Consider the following 14,568-nt stretch of genomic DNA (forward strand, 5'->3'; position numbering starts at 1 on the left):
TGTGTATTTCTAGAAAGAATTCTGACTAGAAAATTATCAGGGAAATCAAGTCCAACAACAGAATATTTGGATTCATACATGATGATGATGCTGATGATGATGATGATGATGATGATGACAATGATGGCTTCCATATATAATTACACTGCAGACACACACGTCTGATAGACTCTTTTTTTTTGGTCAACAGTGGACATACTGGTCAGTAATGGCTTGAACTTACTCTATCCACTCTTTAATGCTTGCTATCACATCAACACTAGCCCCCCCCCCCCTGCTCAAATGCTATCACCAAGGTAACAAAACTTCTGGACAACCTCAGTGGCTTTGTTATTTCGATATACTTTTCCAAACTTGAGTTCATGTCAATCTCCATTAACTTAAATTTCTTGTGTACAAATTCGTTTTCATCTCTCAACTTATCAATGAGCTCTGTAATTCTTGTGTATCCAAAGCTTACAATTATCACAAAAAAAAACTGAATTTCACCCGACCCCCTTTCCACAAACTGAGCATTTAATAGCATCATGATTTCGTATTCGACATCGTGGGTCAATTGTTAAGCACTTGGTTTTGAAATTCGAACCTCACCTAGGGCATATGTACTTTTACTCTGATTTTTTCCCCAAAATTAATTCAGAATTTCAAATTACAATATTAAGAAGATTCTTTAGTTGTGCTTTTATTTTATTCTATAATCTTCATAATTTATAGAAATTAGAATCCCAGGTAACGCCGGATAGCCATACTAGTGTAGATACAAAATAACGATTCTTTAATTAGTCTTCCCTCATCATCCCCAAATCTATGCAATAGAAAGAGCATTACATTATCTCAAACTTTGTGTCAGGCGTGGTTACAGATTGATCGGCCCGGAGATTGATCACTGTTAAAGCGAATGCCCCCAAATGTAGTTTAGAGTCCAACAACACTTCATTGGTTTTCTTTCGCAGAGTAAGGAGCGCCAATTCCATGTGAATGCAACCTCTGGCTAATCTTTGGTGTCTGTTAATTAATTTCCAGTTGAGGGATTCACAAGTTTAGTCAAGTCGTCGGCTGAAATAAATTCTGATGAAATCTCTGCAGCCAACACTGGTGAGAAATATTTAAGATTTCCCAGTTTACCCATCTTAATTTAACCGATCGATATTTTCCACAAAAGAAGCGATGGATTTTGTGGCGTGAACTTTCGGAAATTGATAAGACACAAGAAAATACAGAACGATCACAGAAATATCTTCGCTACTGACGAGTTCACAGGCACACTTACACCAGTACACGGACAAAAATTAACATATCAGACTTGTATAATGAATTGATATGATTAAATTATTTGATATTCTGCTTCGTCGTTTGTAGTCGGATTGTGTTGGAGTCTCTTTTCGAACGTACGGTCGCCATATTGTCGTATTGTGGATAATCCAAGACCAGAATATAAAAGAAAAAAAAAGCAATAATGGAAAATGGTAATGCTAAAGAAACAGTTGAATTTACACATGCACACACACACACAAACACACACACACAAACACACACACGTATATATACATATATATATATATATATATATATATATATATATATATATATATATATATATATATATATATATATGGGTTGACACACACACATATATATGTATTTGGGTTGAGCGCTTTGTAAATATATTTTCATCCGACGCGTATTTAAGCTATTAAGCGAATCCCACTATTAGTCTGTTTGTAAACAAACTGATGGTTTGAGCACTGTCGCGATGGGCGGGTGTGGATTTAATACGCACTCGAGGAGAAATGTTCACAGCACTGATCCGTGGTCTGATGGTGAGAGCTGCCGAGTGTCAATGCGACGGTTGTAGGTTCGATCCACGGCTGCGGAAAGGTGTATGCCTAGCTGCAGTGATGAGTCGTGATACAACGAAACAATACTGCCAATCGACCGTACAACTAAAAAAGTAGACACAAGGCAAAGGCGACAAGGCAATGGCGAAGAAGGATAACAAACACAGATGTTCGGTTAAAGACGATGCGCATCGTGTTTTAAATTTACCAAGAAATAAGATAATATGTACGGCAATGGATAGAGGAACAGCTGGAGCGAGAACGAGCGTCTCGTGAGGTTGATCATATATTCATTGCCGTAATTTTACTTTATTTCTTGGTAAAAATAAAACACGATACGCATCGTCTTTAAATGACCATCTGTGTTTGTCACCCTTCTTTGCTATTGCCGTGTCGCCTTTGTCTTTGTCTATTTTATTAGCTGTGCGGTCGATTGACATCTTCTGCAACACTACGACTAACGATTACTACAGTGTTGGCCAGGTTACAACTGTACACTGATTAACTTTCATCCTCGACTGGCCATCGGTCCTTGATAAATGGTGACTCTTTTGTAAAAAAAAAAACTATGTTCTGACATTGAATATCTAATTACCAGAGCTATGACAACAGCATATTCTTTTCCCTAATTTTTTATTTTTTTAATTATTTGGACTATTTTTCTCATTTTCTAGTTGCTGTTTTGGTGACGTTTCGGCCAATTATTCCTCCGGCCTTCATATGGTTAACCGCGACGGGATAGGAATGTCGAATCCTCCAGCTACATCCACAGCAATTGCTGCCTTCAATAGCTGCTGTCATCTCACCACGGTTTGGTCAACTAATCCTCTGGCCGGCTTTGACATCTGGAATCATAGATAATCCGCATCTCTATCCACTGTTCCATCGAAGGGAAATCAAGGTTGGATTTTTTGATCTTATAAATGCAATTGTTCTTCCAATTGTCGGGTCCGTACAATAGGAATATCCCATCGATATATACCTGACGACGAAAGGGAATAATTGGCCGAAACGTTGTGAACAACAACAGTTAGAAGATTAGGATAATAGTCCAAATAATTAAATAAAAAATTATACAAATTAATCATTTCCAAAATAATTCCAAACTAATTCAATAATATTCTTTTCCTTGTTTTGATTCTCAGATATATATCCATTGATATCTTTTATGTTTTTTTAGAGTTGATTAATTGTGTCTGTGTCGGATATATACTCGAGAGTCAAAACAATGATAAGAATATGCTGTTGTCATAGCCCTAGTGATTACTAAGAGATACAGAAACGGCTGGAAAGAGTGCGTGAGATAAAAATTTTAATACAAAGATGTTACACACATATTTTAACTTCTGTTTGTTTATATACACCCCCGAGCAACGCCGGGTAGACCCGCTAGTTTAATATAAATAATCTTTCTGATTCTATTATTTATTATTTATTATTAATAATAATAGATATTGGTGGAACAAGGGCAAGCTATCCCCAGGGATTAAATGAATAGTTCTGTTGGAAATTCCGTGCAGATTCTCGAGTTCCACAGAAAGATTTCCGACTTTGACCTAAAATACACGTGAATAAAGATCGGAGGTTACATCGACCAAAACTTTATATAAAAATAGCATGGGGGCCCGGCGTTGCCCGGGTGTTTGGAGGTGTATGCTGAACAAAAAAAAGGGTAATTTTTCTTAACTTTGACCCCTATTAGGACCCCTTAAAATTTATTGTTTTGGGCTCAAATCAAGTTATTAAGTTAGATCCATGTCCAAGGAACCTATATCTAAAATTTCAAGTGTTTAGACCCAAAATTGTCGGAGGAGTTTGGTAGAGTTCTCAAAGGTCAAATCGTTGAACTTTGACCACTTAACAGCTAAATTTTTTGGCCAAACCTCGATCACATAGATTTCCCCAAATCTCAGTACCCTGTATATAAAATTTCGAGTCTGTAGACTAAAAAATTAACAGAGTTATTGCGTAGGGAAATGTACACAGACAGACAGACACACAGAAACGTTCACTTTTATAGATATACTAGCATTTCAGTCCGGCGTTGCCCGGGTGTTTGGGTGTGTATATTGAGCAAAAAAAAAAGTGATAGTAGGAAGGCAGGCTCGAACCCGTACCGCAAAGGAGGAAAAGAGCGGGGTAAAACCTAACATTTATGCTGTTACGACCACCGCCAAACTGGAAACGACATTTTTTTTTAAATCAAGGCTAGACAATCTAAAGGAGAGGATAACTTTCAAAAATATCGGGGAAAAAAGTGACCCCCCCCCCTGTAGAAAAGTGCCTAGTTGAAGGGGAAGATATTAATGCTTTTAGCCAATTTTTCGATATTTGTCGTATGAAAGGTCGAAATACTGATCTTGGTAAAATCTGTCGCCTCTATTGAAATTTAAGGCAGACATGCAAACAGACATACATACATACATTTATATATCGGTAACTAAAAATTTTCGACCCAAACTGATGAAAAAGCTTGCCCTATCTCTCAATACACTTTATATAAAATTTCAAATATTTGGACCAGAAATTGTCTGAGTATTTGGAAGAGACCGCAGAGGTCAATTTTTTTAAACTTTGACCCCTATTATGACCCCTTAAAATTTATTGTTTTGGGCTCAAATCAAGTTATTAAGTTAGATCTATGTCCAAGGAACCTATATCTCAAATTTTAAGTGCGTGGACCCAAAATTGTCGGAGGAGTTTGGTAGAGTTCTCAAAGGTCAAATCGTTGAACTTTAACCCCTTAATCGCCAAATTTCTGGCCAAAAAACGATCACATCGATTTTCCCAAATCTCAGTACCCTGTATATCAAATTTCGAGTCTGTAGACTAAAGATTGACAGAGTTATTGCATAGGGAAATGTACACAGACACACACACACACACACACAACACGTTCACTTTTATATATATATAGATAGGCTGGAGATGTGGACGTTGCATTCCCATCCAAGTACTTACTTTGATCGGATGTTAGTTAGAAGAGGCGATGTAGATTTCCTATCTTGCCCCACGTTCCACTTTTTAGGACACCCGGACCACAAACTAGTTATGGCCCGTCTGAACTTGAGCTCTAGACCTAAACTGGCCGGATACTGGAAGTTCAACAGCACCTTGTTCGAGCTGGAGGACTACTGGTTGAAGGTTACAGAGATAATCCAACGGGCATTAGTGGGGGCGGTTACCAGGAGTAAGTGGTGGATTAGTCTCAAGGCTAAGATTAGACGCTTCTCAGTCCAGTACAGCCAACGCCTCGCGCTAGATAAGGCTAAGGCCAAGAAGCATATAGAGAATAGGCTGACCCGCACGGTGGAGGGGGGGCCCTAGAGATAGCACTAGCTAAACAAGACCTCAACTGCTTGGCTAACGAGCAGTATGAGGGCTAGATAGTTAGGGCTAGGCTAATGAAAGTCTCGAACAAGGCTGTTAATGTAGACACTGTTGAGCGTAAGGCTGCTCTAAAGTGTGGCTCGGACGGGTACATTCGAAAAGTAAATGACCTGGAAGGGCACGCCCTCGTGTCGATGCAGGAGATTTGTAAGGGGTTTCCAAAACATCTATCGGAGCGCTTCACCCAACTACCAAGACTCAGGGCCGAAGAGTTTGGCAGCTATTTGGCCAACTCTCCCCGCCTCATGGCGGCTCGAACAGTTAGCTGTGATGGTCTTGTCGCAGAACATGAGATCATTACTGCGTTGAAGCAGGTTGGCTGCAACAAGTCCCTGTGGCTTGATGGTCTTCCCTACGAATTCTATTTGAGGCTGTCACCCATGTTGGTCCCTATTCTGAAGGATATGTCCAACTATTGGTTTGTTCAGGGCTCCATCTTTGGGCAGGTGACCAAGGTAGTGATCACATTGCTGAGGAAAGGTCAACGGCATGGTGGGGAGGATGATTTAGAAGATCTTAGACCCTTTACTCTGCTAGACACAGAGTTAAAGATTTTGGTCAAGTTTCTTGCGAATCAGTTGCAGGTTGTCATCACTGACTTAATTGAACCAGACCAGAGCTATGCTGTGAAGGGGAGATCGATTCAGGACAATCTTCATCTGATATGCACGATCATAGAGGGGCCAGAAGACAACACCAAGGCCGCACTGATCAGTTTAGATCAGTCCAAGGCTTTTGATAGGGTGAACCATCGGTTCCTGGGATCTGTGCTGGAGGCCGCCGGATTTAATCCGGACTTCCGCAAGTGGATCTCTGTATTGTATGACAGGCCAATGGTAGCGGTGCAGATCAATGGTAAGCTGTAAGCGGTCGGTGCAACAGGGTTGTCCGCTGTCGCCTCTCTTGTACGTCCTAGTGTTGGAACCTCTCCTTCGAAAGTTAAGGGACGAGGCGACTACACCAGTCCTGCGTGGGATAGCTCTCTCTTGAGGCACACAAGCCAGGCTTTCCACATTCGCCGATGACATCACTGTGTTTGTGTCTTGCTCCATGGACATCCAAGCGGTCACCGAGGCGCTCGCTCGATACGAAGAAGTTACGGGGGCCGTCTTCAATCGCAGTAAGTTGGTGGGTCTGCGGTTGGGTGCCTGGACTGGAGTAAATTTGCTTCCGAGCATCTTCAATTTGACCGACGGCCTGGTCTGGATCCTTGGTGTGTGGTTTGGACTGGGTCTCCAGCGGAAGAAAAACTGTTCGAAACTAGAGACCAAAGTCGAATCCTTTGTCAAGACTTGGGTTCGAAGGAAATTGTCCTTGAAGGGTCGGACGGAGGCATGTGCTACATACATCTTTCTGCTCATCCTTTACCGTCTGTCTGTACTTCCCCTACCTGCAAAACGATGAACCAGCTTACAGGAGCACCTCAACACACTCTTGTGGAGCGAGAGTAAGCATTATGTTTGCAGAGAGGTCTGTATTCGAAATCTGAGGGAGGGAGGCTTGGGACTGCCTGATTTCCCGAGCTCCGGTCACAAGCATGTAGAGAGGTTGGCCTTCCTGAGCCGTTCGTTGTACGTAGACGTTCCATGGGTCACTGCAGTTGGAAGCTCGTTTCCCAATCTCACACCCGACCCCTCGGTCTCCACTGAGCTTCGACCGAGGGGGGGAACAAACATTCTACGCCGAATGCCAGTCCACACTTAGAGTGTTGCCGGGGACCAGTGCCCTCGAACAGTCCAAGAACAGGCTTTATCGGGAGCTAGTGGGGCGTAGCACAAAGTAACCGCTAATGAAACAGACGGGGATGTCGTTAGAGGAGGTCCGCTCCCAGTGGAGTTGGGCGCCAGGAGGGTTTTTTTTTTGTATATTTTTTCTAGATTCCCCACTCCCCAACACGAACTGGTTTTCTTCCAATTCAAGAACTTTTTATTTTTCAATGAATTGAACTTTTTTCACACACACACACACATTAAAAAAAAAAAATTGCACGCACACACACATACAGAAATTGTATATATATATCCTTTCTTGCAAAAACGCTGGGGTTTTCATTAGTTAGTTTAGAGTCCACAGAGTGAATGAGGTATTGTGGTAAATATTGCCAGTCAAGAGTAAAGTCGCTACAGACTCCATTTTTACTTTAGTTACAAAGACCCTGCAACACTCCCCTCCCCAGATCTTATAGGGCCTTGTGCCTAAATTTGTTTTGTCTTTTGGAGATTTTACTTTTTTAAATGTTTTAATTTTGTATTGGAATTTTTTTTAATTGTAATTTTTTCTTTAAACGAAATAAATTAAATATAAAGATCAAAGTGTAGTATCTGTTCTTACTACATGCTGTACTTATGTTTGTAACTTTGTGGTATAAAGTGGGGGATCACTTTTCTGTATTAATTTAATGTAAAATGATCACCCACTTTACAACCAGTCAGTCTCAAAGCCATTCAAGTCATTCTCCAGATCATTCAAGTTGTTTTTGAAGGAGTCCAGTTATTTTTTAAGCATTCAAGTCATTCTTAAGGTCATTCAATTCATCGGTAAGTTCATTAAAGTCATTCTAAGTCATTTACTTTTTATTTATTTAAGTCATTTCAGCCCATTTTTCGGTCATTTTAGTTTATCTTTAAGAATTTCATGTAAATCCTACATTCACGCATTAATTCATTACATGAGAGCACATGACTAATGGCTATCGGCCTTGTTTTTACTTAAAAGAAGTGAACTGGGGGATGCCCTTTTCTCTACCCTGCAACCTCTCTCCCTCAGAAGAGACGTTGCGAGCCTATCCTTGTTTTATCGTTATTTCCATGGCAGGTACTCATCTGAACTCCAATCTCTGGTCCCCCCTCGCCAATCTTTCATGAAAAACACCCGTCTAGCTGAATCCACTGTGAAAAATTTCCCCCACTCTATATCTGTGCCTAAATCAAAACGCAGATTCCATGAACAAAGCTTCTTTCTTAGAACTGCACGCCTGTGGAACTCTGTTCCGTCTGCCTGCTTCCCACCGGACTACAACTTGGATGTGTTCAAGTCCAATGTTAACAAATTCCTAATGAACCGCCTCCTTAAGTAAACACTTCATCAAATCTCCACACTAACGTAATGTACTTGCAATAACCCTTATCCCTGAGTGGCTTCTGGGCCTTGATAAGTGGTGATCACTGTGTAAAAAAAAAAACAAAAAAAAACTGTTTAAAAAAAAACATAATACTCGTATGCACATGTCTCAGTTTCTTTCCATTTCTTTTTTTTTTGTTTTTACTTCATTTTTTTTAAAAAAGGAATTTATAACGTTATGCTTTATAACGGGCAACGCCGGGTACATATCTTTTTGTATGAGATAAAGCGTTTGCACATACATTGTTTTTTTCTTTTCTTCTTTAAAGCAAAGAAGAATTATTTTTGTAAATTTCTTTGGATTTCTCACATTTCAGTCTACGAGGTCCCTCTCCCTTACACACATTATTCAGGTGAAGGCAAATGTTTCTGTTGTAGTTTTTCTTTTTTTCTTCTTTTTTTTTTTTTTTAGATTTTTTTCAATCGTCATAAATATGGTTGATATGAAAATGCTGACATTCTTGATGTGTTTTTGTTAAAGTTTTTTTCAGAATGAATAGAAAATGGTTGATGTAATGGAAAATGTCATCGGTTGAATATTCTAACATGACATTTCGAAACAGGAAATGTTTTCTAAAATATGGGTAAAACACAAACGTACTACAACTACCACTAGACGGTAGGTTGGTTTTAGTCTACGTTAATGAAAGTATGAGGCAGCTTCACGCGTGTGCGTGCTTTTCTTGCGTCATTTCAATAAATATACATTAAATGAGTGTACACCCACCGTCAAAAATGATAGAAAATGTACACTTCTCCAGTTTTTGCACTAATCTATATACCTTTTTTATTTTATTTTTTTTTATTACATTTTCACCCCAAACAAGGCGCATTACCACTTTGATGTAGGGGGCTACTATCAGAGACATAAGCTACAGGGGTACTATGTAGGGAGTTGGGCAGCAAGATGTCGGTTCACGTTACACTTGAACTTCTGCATGTCAGTACAGTCGAGGATGCAGGGACCCGGAAGAGAATTCCAATGTCTAGCGATTCTGGGGAAGACACTACTGGAGTAGAAGGCTCTCTTACATCCAGGGATCTCTACCATGAAGGGGTGGGATTTTGCTGCTTGTCGGGTTTGTCGGGGGTATTTACGTCGGGGGGCACAAGTGCTTGCAGTTCGTCAGAGCATTCACCGTTAAAGTACTTGTAGAACAGGCAGAGGGATGCAACATGTCGTTGATGGGACAGAGGCTGAAGCTTAGATGCCAGTTCAGGACCTATCAGGTTGACGACTCTCTTTTGAACCCTGTCTAGGAGCGAGAGACTAGTAGCAGATGCACCGGCCCAAATATGACAACAATACTCCATACATAGGCGAATGGTGGCCTTATAGAGATGCAGGGTACTTCCAGGCGTTAGTAGCTTTCTAGCATGGTCTTCGTAACGGTCCTGGCAATGCTCTCAATGTAATTGTTCCAATGCATGTTTCCTGTGAACGTTATATGTACTTTCAAATAATATATAAAAGTTAAGGGTTTTTTGGGGTTTTTTTCTCGCTGGAACATTGATTTTAAAAGCCTAGTTTTTCTATTTCAAAATTATTAAAACAATCTTCTTTATATATTCAGTCATTGATATGCGAGAGACTAAACAAAGGTTAACTAATTTGCATATTCTTTGACAAAGGAACTTTAATTAATTAATTAATTATTTTTATGGTTTCTTATTGGATGTTTAATTTCATTTAACTATTACGTCCAATTCTATTTATGCATATTTTCTACATCGTGCATAAAATTGTGTAGCATTTAGGATAAAACGGTTCTTGCTAACACACACACACACACACACACACACTCACACACACATATATATTTATGTAGAAATATATTTTCTTATAATACATATCAATCCTTCTTTAAGAAGTTCAATGTAATTACAGAGCAATATAGAGAATAAATGACAAAAAGTTTATTTCCAAAAATCCTGAGGTTGACCATCTTATAATTTATTCCTTTAACTCAGTTTACTTATATATCGATTATAAAACCGATTGTATAAGTAAAATGATTTAAGGAATAAATTATAAGATGGTCAACATCATGAATTTTGGAATTTATTCTATATATATATATATGTATGTATATATATATGTATATATATATATGTGTGTGTATATATATATATATATATATAAGTGAAAGTGTCTCTGTGTATGTCTGTGTACATTTCCATACGCAATAACTCTGTCAATTTTAAGTCTACAGGCTCGAAATTTGATATACAGGGTACTGAGATTTGGGAAAATCGATGTGACCGGATTTTGGCCAGAAATTTAGCGATTAAGGGGCCAAAGTTCAATGATTTTACTTTTGAGAACTCTACGAAACTTCTCCGCCAATTTTTGGTCTAAACACTTGAAATTTTAGATATAGGTTCCTTGGACATGGATCTAACTTAATAACTTGATTTGAGCCAAAAACAATAAATTTTAAGGGGTCATAATAGGTAGGGGTCAAAGTTTAAAAAATCGACCGCTGTTTTTTTTTTTTGTTTGCTCAACATACACCTCCAAATACCCGGGCAACGCCGGGCTGAAATGCTAGTATATATATATATATATATATATATATTTGTTATTGTTGTTTTTTCAAGCGATACATACGGTTAATTTTGGCTCCGCCTCGAAGCTCATTTTTTTTATTTACTTAGAAAGTCGCCCTTTTTAATTTGTTTGGACGTATATAACATTTTTATTTATTTATTATTTTAAAACAGTAATCTACGTACACGCGTGTTTCGAGGGCGTTACATCTCGTCAGCATAGTTCAACTGTTTCTAGAGATCGAACCTCAGACCATGTTTACCACAGTCCGGTGACTTAACCGTTAGGCCACAGACCCTAGATTAATTTTACTGTTTATTTTTTATTGCTTATATATATATTTAAATAAATGTTTAGAGGTACAGAATTTATATATAGTTTTAAAAATAGTAAGCGGAAGTTTCTCGAGAGCTCTTTCGGCTATCATCTCGTCAGGAGAAAATCGATAGCGTACAAAATAATATTGTGTCGAAAAATGTATGGTTTCCCCAAAATCCATAAGCAAGGTGTTCCACTGAGACCTATTTTATCAATGGTTAGTTCAGCACAACATTCTTTGGCTCAGTAGCTTGTGGAAATTTTGCAACCTGTGAACGAGTTATACACCACGCATTGCATCCCAGATTCTTTTCGGTTCGTTGATTGTGTACGTGGGTTGGATTCAAATGCAGAGACATCTTTTATGTGCTCATTCGATGTCTCTAGTCTCTAGTCTCTTTACCAACATACCGTTGGATGAGACTATACGCATATGTACTGACGCGCTCTATGATGGTCGCCTGACTACTCCACGGTTTTCTAAAGAGATTCTTATTGAACTCATTTTAATGTGCCCTAAATCCGTGGAGTTTAGTTTTTGTGATATTATGTACTGTCAGGTTGACGGGGTTTCAATGGGGAGTCCGTTGGCCCCAACTTTAGCGGATATTTTCGTCGGGTACCATGAATCCGTTATGTTTAATTCTACAACTAAAACCACTGCATATTTCAGATATGTTGACGACACTTTTGCTATTTTTCCATCGCAAAGTGAAGCGTCGATATTTTTTTATAGGTTGAATTCCTTACATGGGGCTCTTAAGTTCACTATGGAAAGTGAGAAAGACAATTGGCTTCCTTTCTTGGATGTTCTTGTCGAACGATCAAGGGGAGGCTTTCTCACTACAATTTATAGAAAGCCGACATTTACTGGCCTATATATGAACTGGTTGTCTTTTGTACCAAAATCACGTAAGGTCGGCTTAATTAATACTTTGGTACATAGAGCCCTCATGATTTTTCGCCTAACAGATTAGACGCCAAACTCGATAAGATCAGGGAAATATTCATCAATAATGGTAATTCTGTTGACCTTATTGATGACTGCATTTTCAAAAAGGTTGCGGATTTTAAATCCCCTAAAAAGTTTGGACCCTTGAAATGCCCGGTTTATTTAAAATTACCGTGGATTGGGGAAAAGAGTAATAGACTTTCCAAACAGATTCGCAGAAGTATTTACGACTGCTTTAATTCTGTGTCCTTGCGTGTGGTATATACTACTAGACCTGCTTTTCCGTCTTTTCGCAAGGATAGTTCGCCTTACATCCAAAATAGTAACATTGTATATCAATTCAAATGCCAATGCGATGCTGGTTATGTTGGGCGAACATCCTTGCACCTTTTGACTCGTATAAACCAGCATGTTCCATCGAAGATCAGACAAGGGGGGGGGGTCTGGTGGTCTCCCTCCTTCTGCAGCCTTGGACTCTGCTATTGGCCAGCATTTGGTTGACAACCTGTGCTGTGCCGATAGATATAAAATAGATTGATTCCAGGTGCTACATAGAGCGGACTCCAAAAACCATTTAAAGATTTTGGAATCTGTCTCTATTGCGGTGCGTCAACGTTCTTTTTTGCCGGCAAAAAGAAACATCCAACGCATTGTTTCTCTTTGGAGAACTTTGAATCTTTTCTCCCGCTTTTTTTTTATCTCCTCCCTCGTTGTGCCAATATTTTAATCGTTTTTAAACGTTAATAAATTTATTTTATTGTCCCCGTACTTTTGGCACATTTAATAAGTTCCCCATTAGAGCTCTTTATTTTTCGACACAATATTATTTTGTACGCTATCGATTTTCTCCTGACGAGATGATAGCCGAAAGATCTCTCGAGAAACTTCCGCTTACAATTTTTAAACTATATATATATATATATATATATATATATATATATATATATATATAAGTAACCTTGCATATATGTGTGTGCGGAAATTTTATGCCAAACTCCTTTGTGAATTTTGGGTCTCCAAACTTGAAATTTGATATATAATGTATTTGGACCTGTGGAATACTTTCGATTTGGTTTTTATCCAGTAGTAGAGGAACTGCTAAAGAGTCAAAATTAAAAAAAAAAAACATAGCATAAGTCCACTATCCCTATTTTTTCTGCGCATGTGCGAATTAATAGTTTAAGTTAAACAGTGTTTTTCTTTTGTTGCTGTTGTATATGTATGGTATATAGTTTAAATTTTATAGTTATAAATAAATATAAATAAATTAAAATAATGCAAAAATATCGTCTATGTTTTTTGGGTTTTTTTTTTAGTGTTCGGTGCGATTATTGTAAACTACCCTAATAAAAAATTGATACCACCATCGAATTTCTTGTAAATTTTTATTTAACAAATATTTTTTATTTAAGTATAAAGCTTTGTTTTCAATTGCAATACTGGGCAGATAGACAAATAACGGCACCTCAGTGATAGTCTACAAGAAAAATACGAAACTTGGTGGTAATGTGTTCTTTGATTCGGATATGCAATGGCCTAATTGTACTCCCAATGTAGGACTAATTGCGTACAGTGCATTGGGCATATATATATATATATATATATATATATATATATATATATATATATATATATATATATATATATAAATTACAATAAGTTTACCAAGGTAATCAAAATGGTAAAATTAAAATATATTATAAATATTAAAGAGTTAATATTTACAAGTAAAGTAATCTCAACCAGATGTAAAAGCTCAATAAAACCGAAAAGGAAATAGAGCTTATAATATATATATATATATATATATATATATATATATATATATATATATATATATGCGTGTGTGTGTGCAGTCAGCATCAACCCTATTCAGGGTTTAATCGGCTTCCTCTAAAGGAGGAAGTATCATGGAAATATTAAATTCACAAACGGTCCCCAGTCACATGTATATCCTCGTTAGGGGAGATGACAATGTTAGGTGTTTGCAACATTTTGCAGGGAGGTATCGACGTCCTCCTACATACAGCACCTGGACTTTCCAAATTGGTCACCCATTTTAGTAATGACCAGGCTCAACGTTGCTTAACTTCGGTGATCTGATGGGAACCGGTGTGCCAACGTGATTATTCCATATATCATATGTATGTATATATATATATATATATATATATATATTTATATATATATATATATACATATATAGTCATCCACATACAGTACTGTTTCACTGTATCACATCTCATCAGTGCAGCTAGACAGGCAACGACCGCATGTACGATAGTCAAAGCTTCGAACCATTACGCTAATCAGCAGCTGCTGTGCGGGTAGTGAATTAATGATCTTTTGACATTGTCCGAATACCTAAGCTCGATTTGTTTACACAAAGAGCATCACTT

The 14,568-nt window shown here is 38.1% G+C and overlaps 1 pseudogene; it reads right to left on the reverse strand.

The window, feature by feature from the left end:
* Positions 1 to 14,189: 14,189 nt before the first annotated feature.
* LOC145297413 (5S ribosomal RNA) lies at positions 14,190 to 14,308 on the reverse strand (annotated as a pseudogene).
* Positions 14,309 to 14,568: the final 260 nt, after the last annotated feature.

Source organism: Euprymna scolopes, chromosome 17, assembly GCF_053919585.1.
Source record: "Euprymna scolopes isolate OS-2025 chromosome 17, ASM5391958v1, whole genome shotgun sequence".
Taxonomy (NCBI): domain Eukaryota; kingdom Metazoa; phylum Mollusca; class Cephalopoda; order Sepiida; family Sepiolidae; genus Euprymna; species Euprymna scolopes.